This window comes from Nesoenas mayeri (genome assembly GCF_963082525.1).
Source record: "Nesoenas mayeri genome assembly, chromosome: 3".
Classification (NCBI taxonomy): Eukaryota; Metazoa; Chordata; class Aves; order Columbiformes; family Columbidae; genus Nesoenas; species Nesoenas mayeri.
Genome location: NC_137544.1, coordinates 67,901,325 through 67,916,337, shown reverse-complemented (window position 1 = coordinate 67,916,337; position 15,013 = coordinate 67,901,325). Strand labels below are relative to the sequence as shown.

The window sequence follows — 15,013 nt, the reverse complement described above, 5'->3', positions numbered from 1 at the left end:
CGCAGCTTGCGGCTGCCCTTCCTCCCTCAGCTCTCTTAAACCCTGCTCCGTTTCCCGCCAGCCTCCCCTTTCCCAGGCGGGCGGCCCACCTACCCACCCCCGACACCGCCTCCCTCCCCTGGCGCCGCGCCCGCCGGAGCGGTGGCCACAGCAGGAGGGGGAGGGGGGACGGCAGCCGCCGGGGTAAGAAGAGGCGAGGGAAGAGCGGGCCGCTGCGCAGTGGCAGCGCGGGGCCGGGTCTCGCTGGCGGCTCCGCAGCCCGAGGGGCGGGAAGGGTCCCCCGTCACCCACGCGGTGGCCGGTACCCCACGCGCTCCGCAGGGGACGCGGCGGGCGGCGCGGGACTCCGACCCTCGCGCGACGGCAAAGCGGCTGCCCCCTCCGCGCGAACCCCGCGCGCCGCAGCCCCCTTCCCCCCCCCACGCCCCACCCTGGGGGCGGTGCCGGCGGGGACCCCGCCCCCCCAGCAAACACCCCCACCCCCCCCCCCCGCCCCAACCGCCCGGCGCCCATTGGCGCGTGCTGCATCCCGTTAGCACTCGGGGCCCGGTCTCGCGATGCTGGGCCGCCGCCGCCGCCATATTGTGACACTATTTTGATTTGGAGCGCAGCGAGCGGGGGGAGGGGGGGGCCGGGAGCGACGCGCAGCCGGAGCGGTTCCAGCTGAGGACGGGAGCGGCGCCGCAGGCACCCACCCACCTACCTACCCACCCAACCCCGGCCTCGCCGCTTCTCCCGCCCGCGGCGGCAGCACGGACCCCCCCCTCCCTTCCTCCTCCTCCTCCTCCTCCTCCTTCTCCTCCCCCCCCCGGATCGGAACGGCGGCGGCGGGAGGCTGCGGAGCGGGTCGGCGGGGTCCCCCCTGCCGGGCGGAGGCGGCGCTGGTGGCGGCGGTAGTGGCGGCGGCTGCCGTGGTGGGGGAGGCGGCGGAGGAGGAGGAGGAGGCGGAGGAGGAGGAGGAGAAGCAGCAGCAGCAGCACGGTAAGGCTGACCCCGCCGAGGCGGGCCTGGTGGCTCCCCGGGCTGGTTTCCTGGCGGGACGGGTCCCATCGCCGGGGGGCTGCAGGGAGAAGCGCAGGGGGCTGGCCCGGCTCGGTCCGCAGGCCTCAGAGCGGCCGGGAGCCCCAGGCGCTGCCGCAGCCCTGCTCGTCGCCCTGGGCTCTGCCAGAGCGAGGGCAGGGGAGGCCTGTGCGCCGGGAGGGAGCAGCCCCCGGCACCCCGCTCATCCCGGTGTGGTGGGGCGGGGTGGGGGTGGGAGTCAGCCTCCCCGGCGGGGTGGGGAAGGGAGGGCAGGGACAGGACGGGACGGTAACCCGCCGCGCAGCGGGGCGTCCAGCGAGAGATGGAAACTTATTTTCCTTCGCCAGCCGCTGAAGCTTCTCCCGCGCGGGGAGCGATCCGGGCCCGCGTGTCCGCGGGTGCGTGGCGGCGGCCCCGGCCCCGGCCTGCCCCGCGGCGGGGGCTGCGGCGGCCCGGGGAGCAGCGGAAGCAGCCTGGCCGCGGGCTCGGCTCGCCGGGGGCGGGGGCCTGGCCTGGCGCCCAGCAGGTGACAGGTGTGAGTGCGCCGGGTGAGACACCGCCATTTGGGGATGAGTAACAGGGTGTCAGAGGTGCGGTGTTTTGGTGCCTGGTGCCTTTGCGGGGGCTGGCTGGGCTCGATTCCATGTAGAATGTATTCGGGACGTTAGTTTCCATTATTTAAGTCAGTTTAGTTGTTGGGCAGAAATTCTTGAAATGGTTCTGATAAGAGGGATTTCAAAGAGAGGAGATGCATATGGTTTCTTTTTTACTTTTTTTTGTTTTGTCCCTCTGAGAGACCTGGGAATGCTATGCAGAGGTGTGTAGTACTTTGTCTCATTCATTGAAAGGCTTGTATTAAAAGCCTGAATGCTCAGTTCTGTTAGATGTAACAAGGCCTTCAGGGCAGGGACCTTGTGTTCTCTGTACTGTACCTGGTAGCTCAGCAGACCCTGGTTTCTGCCAGTAGGTGTTTCTGTATTAGTCATAGTAAGTACATACTTAAAAAAGGAATTCTGAAGGAATACTTCTTAGCAAGGAGGAGGTTTCAGGTGTGGTTTTCTAGTCATAATAACTTTGGGGTATTTGATATAGACTGAATAAAGCTGTTTCTGAAGTTCGGCTGTAGAATGCTGAAAATGGTGTTGCACATAATTTTCAGTGCTCTGACTTATGTAGATGTTTAAGACGTACATTAGATACGGAGTAATTATCATATATTGCTCAAATTGTTTTATATCAGAACTTTAGCCACCAAAATGGTACTGCACATGCATTACAGTAAGGCGGGCTAGTGACTGTGTAGTAATAGCACTATATTCATGGTTGGCCACAATTTGCTGAAATCAGGAATAATTTTCAGCTTCGCTAGTGATTTACCAGATAACCAGGCATTTGCGTTTTGTACATATTTTTCAATTATTTGTTCTTTATCTATATTATTGTAATTAGGTTTTCTCAAACCTCAGAATTCTGGTATCTGCTTTCAGCAGGAGGGAAGTCCCACTGACAAATTAGGAGGCACATGTCATCAGCTTCAGTAAGTTCTGCTCTTCAATTTAGACCAAAGTTTCAGTCACTTGTGGCTGTTATCCATATGTTAAACTCATGGATGCTCGTCTGTAGGTAATACCTTGGCCTGCACTGCTGCAGAACGGATGCTGAGCTGGCACTCTCTTTCTTTTAAAAACTGAGAAGACCTGTGTGTATTTTTTCATGTTGCTTCACAGGAGAGCCAGCAAAGGGGAGGAAGGCTGTTGGAGGAGATACTTGGTTTGGGTCATCCCAGTTTTGTTTCTGAGAGATGTATGATAAAGCATCATCCCTATGATTACATGTGATGGCAGTGCCATTTTCTTGCTATGCTGCCCTTGCTTACGCCAGCTTTCAAAGAGTTTGTGAAGCATAAACCCTTTTCTCTCTCAACATCAAGAGAAGTCAGAGGGTTCTTTTCTCTTCATTTAAATTTGCTCATTTAAAAACAGACTTCTTGAAAATGGGCATTCTTCTCATGAGAGTGTCTTGGTAGAAACTTCTCTTTTCCAGCAGTGACGGGATGGAAGAAGATAGTGGTTGTTCTCACCATGGCATTGCTTTGAAGGCTCAGGTCCTGTGTTGTTTTGCAATGGTCTTTGGCTTTATAGATAACTGATATGCTTTTCAAGACTTGTAGCATTAAACCTGTCATCTGTTGAGGAGATTATTCTCAGTTTTTTTGTTGTTTTTTTTTTTCTTTTTTTTTTTTTTTTGCTAGGGAGGTTAATGACCTTTTGGCAAACTACTTCTTCGTAAGAGTACACTTTGAAACTCTTCATTCTATTCCAAGTGCTGCCTCCTTATGATCTCCATGGCTGGAAACATTGAAAGAAATAAGTTGGTCAGATGTGACCTCAGATTTATTAAATGATGGTAAATTTAGGACTGAGGGATCAGGCTGATCCTTTCTGAACTGCTGCAAGCGGAATGCTGAAAAATGTTGCTGTTGGTGCTTTTACAGGAAATAGAACAAAAATTCCAGTGATTCAGAACTGGAGTTTTTTTTTAAAGCTATACTCAAAACTCAAATATTTAAATGATTGTAATGAAAGTTAACTTTTTTCCCCACTAATGTATACAATGATTCAAGCTGGGTTTTTTTCTCTGTAATTGCATAGTAGGTTATCTCAACTGGAAAAGTATATGCTTTCTATTTCAAACAGGAGAAATGCTGGTGGATATTCTAAACCATCTTGAGCCTTGCTTAGCAAACTCATCTGGATTGGATTCCACGTGTTTAAATGCAACTGTGAGAGCAAGAAAGTTGTCAGGTTCACAGTTGGATAATATTTTTATAAACTCTTAATTGTAGGCAGAGGTTCCAGTATAACAGTTGTTACAGTTTCACCTGCTCTTGAGAATGCTTACAAAAAATCACTGTCATAATATTAATGCTGTCACTGACAGAAGGTTTTGTAGACCTTTTTCCTCATTATAGTAAAATTATTTTAATTGAACTGATCAGCAAGCTCAACTCTCATGCAAGAAAGTATTCCTGGTAGTATGCAGATGTTTGCGGAGTTCTTTCTAGCTTTATGTTATGCTTTCTTTGGATTTTGGTATTCCTTAATTGGTAGTAATCTGGTTTTTAGTGAAACCAAGTGAAATAGCTTGACATAATTGAAGTTGAAAGAGCTGTGTTGTTTGTATCTGGTATGCTAATGTTCTTCAAACATTTCTGTTGTTGAGTGAACAGCATCACTCATGATGTCCTTGTTGTCATAGGTGCAGTTAAGGTGTAGTGAAATCATTAATATATTTTAAATGTGTTAGGGTTTTTTTTGGTGGCAAGAAGTTAGACATAAGTTATGGTAGTGTGCTATTAATAAATAAATATGTTTAAGTTAGTATCTGGCCACATAATTTTACAAGAAAATATTATTTTGTTTAAAATATGCATTATATCCTTAGAAAAATGCTACATGTAATACATTTTTGTAGCAATACGGAGAATGTATAGCTCTTTCCTATTCTGAGCACAGATGAAGATCAAAGTTCACTGTCTGTGATGATGAATGGTTTAAAACTCATTCACATCTTGGTTGCACTATCAGCAGGTTTTAATTTTTCCATTATTCAAAAATAAGTGTTTCAGAATGGATGCAAATATTGTTTTCTCTTTAGTAGTTAGAAAAGCATTAACTAAGGAACACGCAGTGGTAGGAAAAGACCTCATACGTTTATGTAGGTTTCATATATGAGTTTTTAAAAATCTAAAAAACAACAAAAAAACTGTACACCTGTTGTTAAGATATTGTTAGGCTTGCCAGAATTTACATAAAATGGGACAAAGCCATTATATCCACTCACTACTTAGATGATTTTCTTAAGTGGGATAAACACTGAAATACTAAGTATCTAAAGCTTTTTCCAGAATTAATCAAATGTGGTGCTATGTGCTGCTGGCTGGTTGGTCTATGGAGGCTGCCAGTGGGGAAAGCAGAGTGCCACCTGATTTTCTCCTCATTGAAGGCATGAATTAGAGTTTCTTTTTTCTACAAAGCTGCCAGTTCTCAGAAATTTTGAGACTTTTACACCTACTTTAAGATGGTCAAAGGATGCAAATACTTATTAAAAGGACAAAGAGGACATGTAAATGCAGTTTCTTAAAGAAACCTTGGTTAATTGGATATGCTAGAATTTTTTTTTTGCAATTTCCTTCAGAATCAACTGTTCTCACATGGATAAGATGTTGAGATGCATCTGTTTTCTGTGTATCTTTTTTGAAGCAATAGGGTTGCTGTTGGATTTTATATCTGTGTAGTATGTAAACAGTCTTTTATTCCCCTTTTTAAAAGACACAAATCTTGAGCAATTTTGTTTTGTTTAATCCTCTAGATCAATAACTTGAGCTCATCAGCTAATATCAGCAAATAAATTAGCCAAGGGTCAAAGTCTGAAAGATTTTATGTTTTAATAATATGTAACAAGCTTTGTTAAAATTGATGGCTTCATTGAGCAAGATCCTCTCTTTGTGGGAAAGTTTTGCATGAATTTAGCGGTTACCTGTATTTAGACTACCAGCTGGCTGGCAAACAGTTGTCTGCTGAGTAAGAACTGGATATGAAGTGCAGTACTCTTTTCTTCAGTCAGTCAGAGGACATGAGAGGTTAAGTGTATTGTGGCTAGTACTTGGAAGAGAAGAGGGGTAAGATAATAGGCATCTGGGATAGAGGTGGAATGTGACTACTTGGAACACTGGGGCATGGCTGAGGCAGAGTGCAAATCTATGGGAAATGGGGCTTTGTTAGTTTTGCTATTTATAGAACGATGCCTTTAAGAGGAAGGTTAGCAGCAGCTGCCCGTTTTGGTTTACTAAACAAAAAACATGTTACAATAGGTTCTTAAGGAGATGAAGGTTGTGGGGAAAAAAAAAAAAGGTGAGATGTAAGGTAGCTGAGCAGCCTGCTGGACTGCTAAGATTGTGTTGTATCACTGGCATTCTTTTGACTCCTCTGACAGGACCTCTTAGGGTGAGGTGGCCATTAGATGTTTGGTGCTACTGTTGCTTACACACACAGACACACACACGCAGTCTCTGCTGCTGTGCCTGCATGTGTGCTTGTGTGAGCCTGATTGCCCTGACACCTAGACTGATGCACTGCACATAGCAGCACGTGACAAGAATGCTTGCAAGTAATGGAGGAGTCACTTAAGCTGTGTAAGAAATAAATGTTATTCTCAAAATACTTTCTCTAAAGCATTATTTTATGATTACATTGTATCTAGTTAATGGCTTCTGCACCTAAAGTGGCTTAGATGTTTGTCTCATGCTAATAGTATAATTTAGTCGTGTCTTTGTGTGCTGTCACGTGCAATGTTATATTTAATTATTTCCAGGTCTAATAGACTTATCTGTGAAGATGAGCCATCATAGTATCAAATTGTTTTAATAAGCCTGAAATTATTTGCTTTTTATTAAAGATTTATCACAGACTAAAGATTTTGCGTAGTTAATTGAATCTTGATGTAAGTATTTGTCTGGCATACCTCTGTTTTGTAGATAATGCTGGTAGAAATGGATAAGAAATCACTGGCAGATGTGAAATACTCCTAACAGCAAACTCTTAATTTTGTCTGTATTGATCAAGAAGATGTTTTGCTATTGTCAGATATTTTCATAGATGACTTCTCAAAAGATCAAGTACATGTTTAGGGAGCATTTCTTAGGAAAATTCTTAGAGGCTGTCAAAAGTAGGGCTTTAGAATGCATTTTTCAAAGGAAGTTGCATTGTATGTGTGTAAAAATACCTTTTGTTGATCCATCTGTTTATCAATATGTTCTCAGAATATTTTTTTTTTAGTTAGTTTAACCTGCTGTAAAAACAAGACACAGTAAGTTTCAGAATCTAGCCACCCCACAAGACATTAGTACTTGTTACTGATCTGATGCCTCAGAAGCTGTGACTAATGTGTGCATCCAGATAAATAATCTGTTTCCTGAGGTGGGGGTATTGATTTCTACTTCATAATGAAGGTTAGAAATGCAGACAAGTATTTTCGCACATGAGTCCTAAGCCAGATTTTCCCAGGTGGAAAAGGTTATGAACATGTAATTTCATCCTTTGTCAATTCATGTTGTGTTTACACCCTTAAGAAAAGTCTCTACCTCCTGTGCCCATGTTGTGCTATGTATCTGTTTTTACAGTGCTCTCCTGTCTTTTTTAGCATTTTTTTTCTGTTTGTTTTTTCTTGAGTCTTTAAAAATCTGATCCACGTGGAATTAATCTCCTCCAACCACCTTTTTACTGATATCCTATTGTATTTGTAGGTGAGCTAGAAAAGGAGATCTGTTCATTCCTATCCTTTCTTCACACAGAATCACAGAATGTTAAGGATGGGAAAGTACCTCGAAAGATCATCTAGTCCAATCCTCCTGCCGGAGCAGAAACAGCTAGATGGGGTTACACAGGAAGGTGTCCAGGCCCTTACTTAGGCAATATATGATCTATACAATTGAAACCTTAGTGCCTTCTTGTTTATAGTTCTTTGGCATTCTTTTTTGTTCTAGTCTTTCTTCTTGGAAAATTTTCTTCCTTCTTAAGAGACCAGTTCAGCACTTGTCATTTCTTTTTCATTCTGTTTCCTCTTCAGAGTACCAGTTGCTAGGTTTGCTCCTGCTCCATTTAGGTTTCCATGAGAGAATGAGAGAAAAATAGAGTATCATGGGTTCTGTACTTGGATTTCCTTCTATTCATTCAACTGGTTCAAACTGCTACTTTCCATTTGTTGGACAAATATTTGATTTTTGAATGGGAATGGTACATTATCTTTCTCAGACAGCCTTCTTTAACAGATTTGAGCCTGGGAATGGGGAATCTCCAGGGGCTTAGCATAAGTATGCTTAAAAAGGCATTTTAGGTTTTAAGTGCAAAACAGTATGTTTCACATTGGTTTATGAAGTTGATTCGGTTAAAAATGTTGGTGTCTTATTGCTTTTTTAAAAAATACTGATCTGTCTTTGGTAAGTGGGAATAAGATTTTATATTTTATTTATCCTTTGGTATTGGCTGGAGAGCTTGACTTGGATCAGGCCCTTTTGTGCAAGGCACTTTATAAATATTTATTAAATAAGTCAGTCCCAGAAGAGTTGGCAGTACCATGAATAATAAATCTTGTTTACCAAGATGTATATATTGGATTAGAAAAGACATTTTGCAAAGTATTTGTCTTACCTTTCATCTGTTATGCCTGTTCTTCAGCCATTTTAAACTGTGCCAATCTAAAAAAAAAAAAAAAACAAACCACCAAAACCCCAACAACAACAAAAAACAAAACCAAACCAAAAAACTGTCTTTAATAGCTGTAATTCATTTAACTGTTTTGACACACAAATTTTAAGATTTGTGTGAATGATTCATACAAGAATTATCAAATTACTTGAGTTAGATCATCATGAGTTTGTATTCATTGGTAGCTACTTAGGGTATGGGTAGGTGTATCAAAGCTGGGAATCCTGCTGAAGGTTGTGACAGTGGTTCAAATCTATGATGTTTATAGTCAGGACTTCAGTCAGAATGACAACATTTTTTTGTAAAATGGATTCAATACAAGGAGAAATTTGTCAACTAGCAAACTTTTAAGTAGTATAATTTTGTTGTGTATCTGAATTAGGACTTAGCTATGTGTAAAAGGGGTTGCTGAAGAATTAGTTCTTGCTCCTCCACAAGAAGTGTATTTTGATCTTCCCTTCCCAGGCCTAAAGAAGTACAACACTTTCTGGATTCCTGTTCCACAGTATCTGGTGAAGGAGGATAAAATAAATTGTAAGCAGTGGATCATTCAGATTGTGGAAATTTCTGTTCTCTCCGTCCTCTTGTTTCTAGTAGGGGGTATGTTAATCAGTAAGGTTCATAGAAAATACCCATCATTTGTTTCTTTTTTCCCCTGCCTGGGGTTGAAAACCCCTGTGGTTTCCAGACTGAAAGGAAAAATATCGATTCTCCCAGTAGTGCTTTCATATGCATATTGCCAAGGGGGGAAAAAAAAAATCAGTATGCTAATCTTTACTCTTCTGGTGATGTAGGTTTTGTCAAAGCTGCGAGTGGTACCAACATGGCTGCATCATTTTGGGTACATGAAAATCTTGTCCTTCCATAATGTAGCTGTATGCATGCAGAGGTTGCTAGTGCAGCTGTGGTTATACATGCAAAATGGTGTTATCTTCCTGAAAGATCTTCCACCTTAGCTTGGCTGAGTAGTTTTGGTTTATTGATATAAAATATGCCTGTGCTGCCATGAAAGGAATGCTTTAACCTCTTCTGTCAGTATTTCTATGTAAATCACATACTCTTAGAGTAGTATAACAAACCAGTTTTGAGATAGCAGATTTAAAGCAAAAAAAAGGAGGAATGCAAGCATTTCTGAGCATCAGGGGCCAGTCTGATAGTTTGCTGTGACTGAACAGGGAAGATTTTTTTTCACTGACAAAAGCAGCTGGTCTCTGTTACTCGTCTCATCTGTCTGTAAGCCAGATCTGTGTATGTACTAGGGGTTAGAAAACTAACCAGAAAAAGTTGATTGCTATTTAACTCCCTTAGGTGATCTCTCGGAGTGAGACCAATGCCTTGATGCTGAGGAGCTGTTGGATCAGTTCAGTAGTTTCCTATAAATTAACACTGAGGCGATGTTTTGCACTGCAGCAGTGGCAGTATATGGATTTGCTATCCTTTCCCCTTAGTTCACTGATGTGGTTTATAATATGATCTCACAAATAGGTTTTTCTGCACAACTGAGATGTGGCAAAGAAGTAGAAGAAGAGAGAAGAGTTTATGAAGCTGTATTGTTGATGAAGAAAGCCTCTTGTGAAATCGTAGATCTAAGAGCTGGGCTACAATAGACAAGCAGGAAGAAGTCATTTCTGCCCATCTGTGGCACTGCAGCTGTTTAGAGGGTCACCAACTGAATCTCCAAAATAATACAAACGGCAGCTAGCCCTTCAATAAGTAGGACAGGATCTAGTTGAAGTGACTTCACCTCAGCAGTGGATAGTGCCACTGTGTGAAATCTTCATGAGTGGCCTACCTAGGTTAACAATGGTAAAAGGAACCTTCCTCCTGTCTCATGGAGATAACCAAGGAGTCTTAAATGCTTTCAGCAGGCATGTTTTAATCAGTGAGCTTTAAGTGATGATTCCTCTAAGAATCCTAGCAGTTGTCTCTTTGTCAATAAGAATGCTAGGTTTGCCTAAGGTGTTTAGTCTTTGAATGTTGTAGTCCAGTTTTGCAATGGAATAGAAAGTTTGTGTCTCTAGTGAAAGTGAGGCTAATATATAAGCATAACTGCAATGAGGTATCCAAACTATGGAAAGAGAGAAAGATTAAGAGAATAATTTAGAAAAGACATGCAGTACTTGTCGACATTTGAGGGAAGACATGGTTAAAATGGGATAGCAAAACAGATGTTTTGTAGAGATATTCCTGTTTTATCAGGGTACTACAGGGGAGTATTATTTGAGCTGGCCTAGAGTGAGAGACTTTTGTAACTTTTAATGGTTATGAGGGGAAACTGGTAAATGAATTAAATTATTATGTGCTATTCAGCCATATTAGTGAATATAAAGTTTAGTTTAAAGATGAGCAAATTAAAATTCATGTGCAGGTGTCCTATTTCTTTAAATTGTAGATTTTGCATGGATTGTGGAACATAACAGTAGCTGCCAGCCTGGCCTGCACGTTCAGATTTCAGGTTAGCACACACGACTTTTCCAAGCTAAAGCTTATTCTAAGTGTCCATCTGTGTACAAAATGCGATACAAAGCACAAGTGTTGAAGCCTTATTGATGTGCTGAAGTTTGACACTACTTCTTTCTTGTTTCTTGGTTGTGATTATTATATTGGTTTTGCTTAATTTTTTTGTTGTGGATTTTAGTTCCAAGTAAATCCCTTGTGACAGAGAGTATCTTAAAGTTGAAGTACCACCTAATGGTGTTAGCAGAGTTGATGGAGCTACAGGCTTCCTTCCTGTTGAAACTGGCCAAAAGAACAGGCCAAACTGTAGCTTGTGTTTCTTCAGTGTAGAGCCAATAGCAACTCTCTGGAATGTTTTTTCCACTCCCCATCAATGAGTAGGGAAATTCTTGCCAACACAAAGGAGATCTTGAGACTTGCAACTTGACTCAATACAATGTAGTTCATACTGAAAAAAATACTTTAGCTAGAGAAATATCCAGTTTTATACTAGCATGAGATTTTGTTAAATAAAAAAGTTTTCATTTGCTTTGAAGTTTTTATGAGACTTAGAGCAAAATAGTATTTCAGCTTTGTCTGTATGACTTCAGGCTGCTGCCTGTTTGTGATAAGGGCAAGTCATCACCTTATGCTGTCATGTCAATGAATGTTGCAGAATGCCTGCAGTGACTGCTCAGACTGTCAAAATTCACTGATTTTAAAAGCACTGTCTCATTTTACACCTTGCTATTGCAGTACAGCTTATTGGGCTTCTGTACCTTTGTTTTCTGATGTACATGCATTGACTAGGATTTTAAATTGATTTAAGAGAAACCTAGCAGTGCAACTTTGTTTGCCTTCTGAACTTAAGAATTTGTCACTACTTCATCATCCTTTCTAAACCTATGGTGAGAATGAAACTATATGTAAGTGGGAGGAATAATACTTTGCTATTAATTTATGGGGGGAAAAAAAGTGCATTTATGACAAAATTAGAGCACAAGTGGGTTTTTGTACCTTTGTTCATGCCAGCTCCTGTGAAAAGTCCACATCTGCATTTTTAAATTATGCCTGACTGTAACCCGCAGCTTAGTATTTTTGCAGAACAAGCATTAGAAAATTATAACAGGTGCAAAACTGAATCCTTCAGAAATATGAAGCTGAGTATAATAGTTACGGATCCTCTGCCACTTATCTACATGACATTGTTCATCTTATCTTTCCAAAGTTGCTCTACTTCTATTAACAGGCCTCTTATCTTTGCAAATGCAAGAAATGTATTAGTACGCCTAAGTTGTGAAGAGCTATCCAGACTAGCAGAGTTATTTTTCATCTATGGAGCTCTTAATATCTTGTTTTTATAAAATGGGATCTCTGCACTCTCTTTAGTTTCCTGAAAACACCTGATATCTGTCTATATCTGTGGTTAGAAGAGTAAACTTAAAGACTAAGGCTTAACTGTTCTTACTTCTATGTACTTTTTGTATTTTCAATGTTCAACCTCAGTTGTAAAGAGAAAGATAAAACACAGCTAATTTCTTAGTTAAAGGCTATAAGGTAGTATAATATCCAGAAAACACAGACGAAGGTCAAAATCTGAGTAGGAAGATAAGTGCTTAATAAAGGGTAGTTATCTCATTTTTAGAATGACTGGCAAGGTAATAAAAAAGCTTGTCATTTTATTAATTAGTTAAACAATAGCTTATTTTTTACTTCTGGCATGTGTTATTATGTCCAAAATATTGGCTGTCTTATAATTAAAACTGTTTGCTAGATTTCATAGTTTAATAATACATGTATCTCATTTTCAGAGAGAACCATTTTCTATTTTTGCTGCTAGATGACAGTGTAATCTTGCTTTCTAGCTTTTTAAACGATGGTGTATTTCTGTACTTACCCTCTGCCTCCACCCCATCCATAGTTTGCAAGAAAAGGCCTTGGAATAGAGATAAGACAGGGGCAGAATCTTAGTTCAAATTTTCTGGATCTTTTTGTTTGGATTTTAGTCTTCTGTAGACCTTGCTTCTGTAGTAGAAATATATTTATTTATTTATTTTATTTATTTATTTCCCCAAGCAGTGTGACAAAGTGGAGGACCTTACAAGGTTAAAAGCTCTTTACTCATGTTGTGCTATGAGGTGTCTATTCTTTTTCAACTTCCCTCTATCACTTTCCTCATCTGCCTTTTTCAGAGCAGGTTATTTTTAATTTTTTCCTTTTGACTGTCTAGCTGCCTTGTTAATCTATACCTGATGTCAAAACCTGTGTAAGGAGATATTGTTTAAGGTAGAAAAGGTAGATGGTAGGTTAATTTGTAAAATGATTAGTGACCATCTTTTAAAGGTTATAACAGCAGGAAAGAATACGTATTGGGAAGCCTTGAATACTGGAGGAATTTCTGCTCTTCCCAGCTTTACCCTCCCCCTTCCCTTGTTACTCTCCTCTCCCTGAATCCTGTGTGGAGTAAAGTGCAGGAAAAAAGATCAGTGTTAGGCCCTTATGGAGCAGGAAGGGCAGTGATCGTATCTTTCTTTCACTTACAGAAGGCTGGAGAACAAGTTGCATTCTTCTTTTCTAGGACTTTCTGCCAGTGTAGTTTCACAGGTAAAGATAACCGCACTTTGTATTTAAGTCAAGCTCTGTTAGCCTAAAACTATGGCAGGCCAGCTTCTTCCTAATATGTGCAGCCTTCCTATCCAAGGGCCTCTGTTCCCCTGCTAGAGAAGAGGATAGGCAGAAAAGGGGACTTCTGTGGCCATTTGTTTCTTCATGATACTGCATTAGATAGCTGAATGTCTTTCTTCCACACCTCTTGGTGGTAGCCTCCTTCTTGGACATGTCGTACCAATCCTACCAATGACTTCTCCTGCTCTCACTTCAGGTGCCCTTTTTTAGCACAGTTGTTTACAATTAGCTGCTCACAACTCAAGGAAGTGGTTTGCTGTTATTAACCCTTTTTGTGTTGCTTCTGTAGAACTTGTATCTTCCTTCCTTGTACCCTACTGGCCTACATTGTTGTTTGTAACAGCTGCCAGAGACAGCTTTGTATAGCTGGGCTAGATGTTTATCTTCCTAAATATTTACTCTAGTGCTAAGGTAATGTAAAATCAGAAAAGTCTCTTAGTGTTGAGCACAACCTTCATTTTTTCCCTCCTCCTCCAAGACTGCTCTTGGGAAAATGTAAGGGTATGATTTGTAAACCAGTGTTAAGCTGGCTCCACTTCTTTCTCTGTGTTCATACTGGTATTTATCTGACTAAAAGCTAAACTAGCAGAAAATTAACACTTTTTTTTTTTTTTTTTTTTAAATTTCTCCTGGTTTTGTTCCATGAACTGGCTTACTGCACAATCAGATGAGTGCTGGTATTGGCTTAGATCACAGGAGGGAGAGGGGAATGCATGCCTGGGAGCAGGCAGAATGACAGTAGCAGTATTGAATTGTTTTGGAACTGCATTTTAAGGAGTGGCTGAAATACCCAACCTTACTGTCATTGAAACATTATGACAAACAAGTCAAGTCCCTGACAAAGATGAAAAAGGAATTTATATTTTTGACAGAGTCAGCTTTCACTTTTACCAGTGGCACCTCTGTTGTGTGTGACACTAGCCTTTTTGCCCCTTGAATAGGAGAGAATAGTATGGGGATTACTGGGAAATTAAATCTCCAAGTTCGTGAAATAGACTGAGATTATTCTCATGGTGAGTCACCCAAGGTAAATGAGAAGAGAGTAGAAGTTGCCCTATTGTTGCTCAGTTAATGATTAGAGAACAGGAGGGAAGTTGGAGCTCATGGTGCTTGACTGCTTGGTTATCTGAGTCCATGCCCACTGGTCCAGTTGTTTCAGACCTTTCACGCTGCTTGCATCTGTTTCTGTGGGAAATAAGACATGGGACTTTCTCATTCATACGTAGCTGCCTGATAGTGGTCATGCATTTTATCTTTTTTACAAATTGGTGGTGAAAGGTGAAAGTGTTTTGGAAAAGGTTAATGTACTTTCAAGGAGCAGGTGGATTTTTTTTTTCTTTGCTCATTAGCCTCCTTCCATCTACCCACCCCTCAGCTGATCAAATTGCTAAGGAATGGGAGTTGACCATAAGAGACTTCACCATTTTGGTGGCTGCAGGACAAGGTGTCGCTTGTCATGCCTGAGGAGAGTGAGAGAGTTGCATTTGATACTACCTTGAATCTTGTCCTACTGTGCTAGTTGCAAGTGTAATTGGAAAAGTTTTTAAGTGTGGTAAAATGAGAAAAGGATAGTTTGATTTTGATTATAAAGTCATTTTTTCAGGATA

General features: G+C 41.5%; 1 protein-coding gene across 2 annotated transcripts in view; it reads left to right on the top strand.

The window, feature by feature from the left end:
• The first annotated feature begins 559 nt into the window (after positions 1 to 559).
• TAB2 (TGF-beta activated kinase 1 (MAP3K7) binding protein 2) overlaps positions 560 to 15,013 on the top strand; it is a 61,361-nt gene continuing 46,907 nt past the window's right edge. The window contains exon 1 of one of the 2 annotated variants that reach the window (XM_080342166.1): positions 560 to 981. The gene's annotated coding sequence lies outside the window, so the exon portion shown is untranslated. Of the gene's footprint in view, positions 982 to 1,483; positions 1,611 to 15,013 lie in introns of those variants that run through there. The other variant, XM_080342167.1, reaches the window with a different exon arrangement.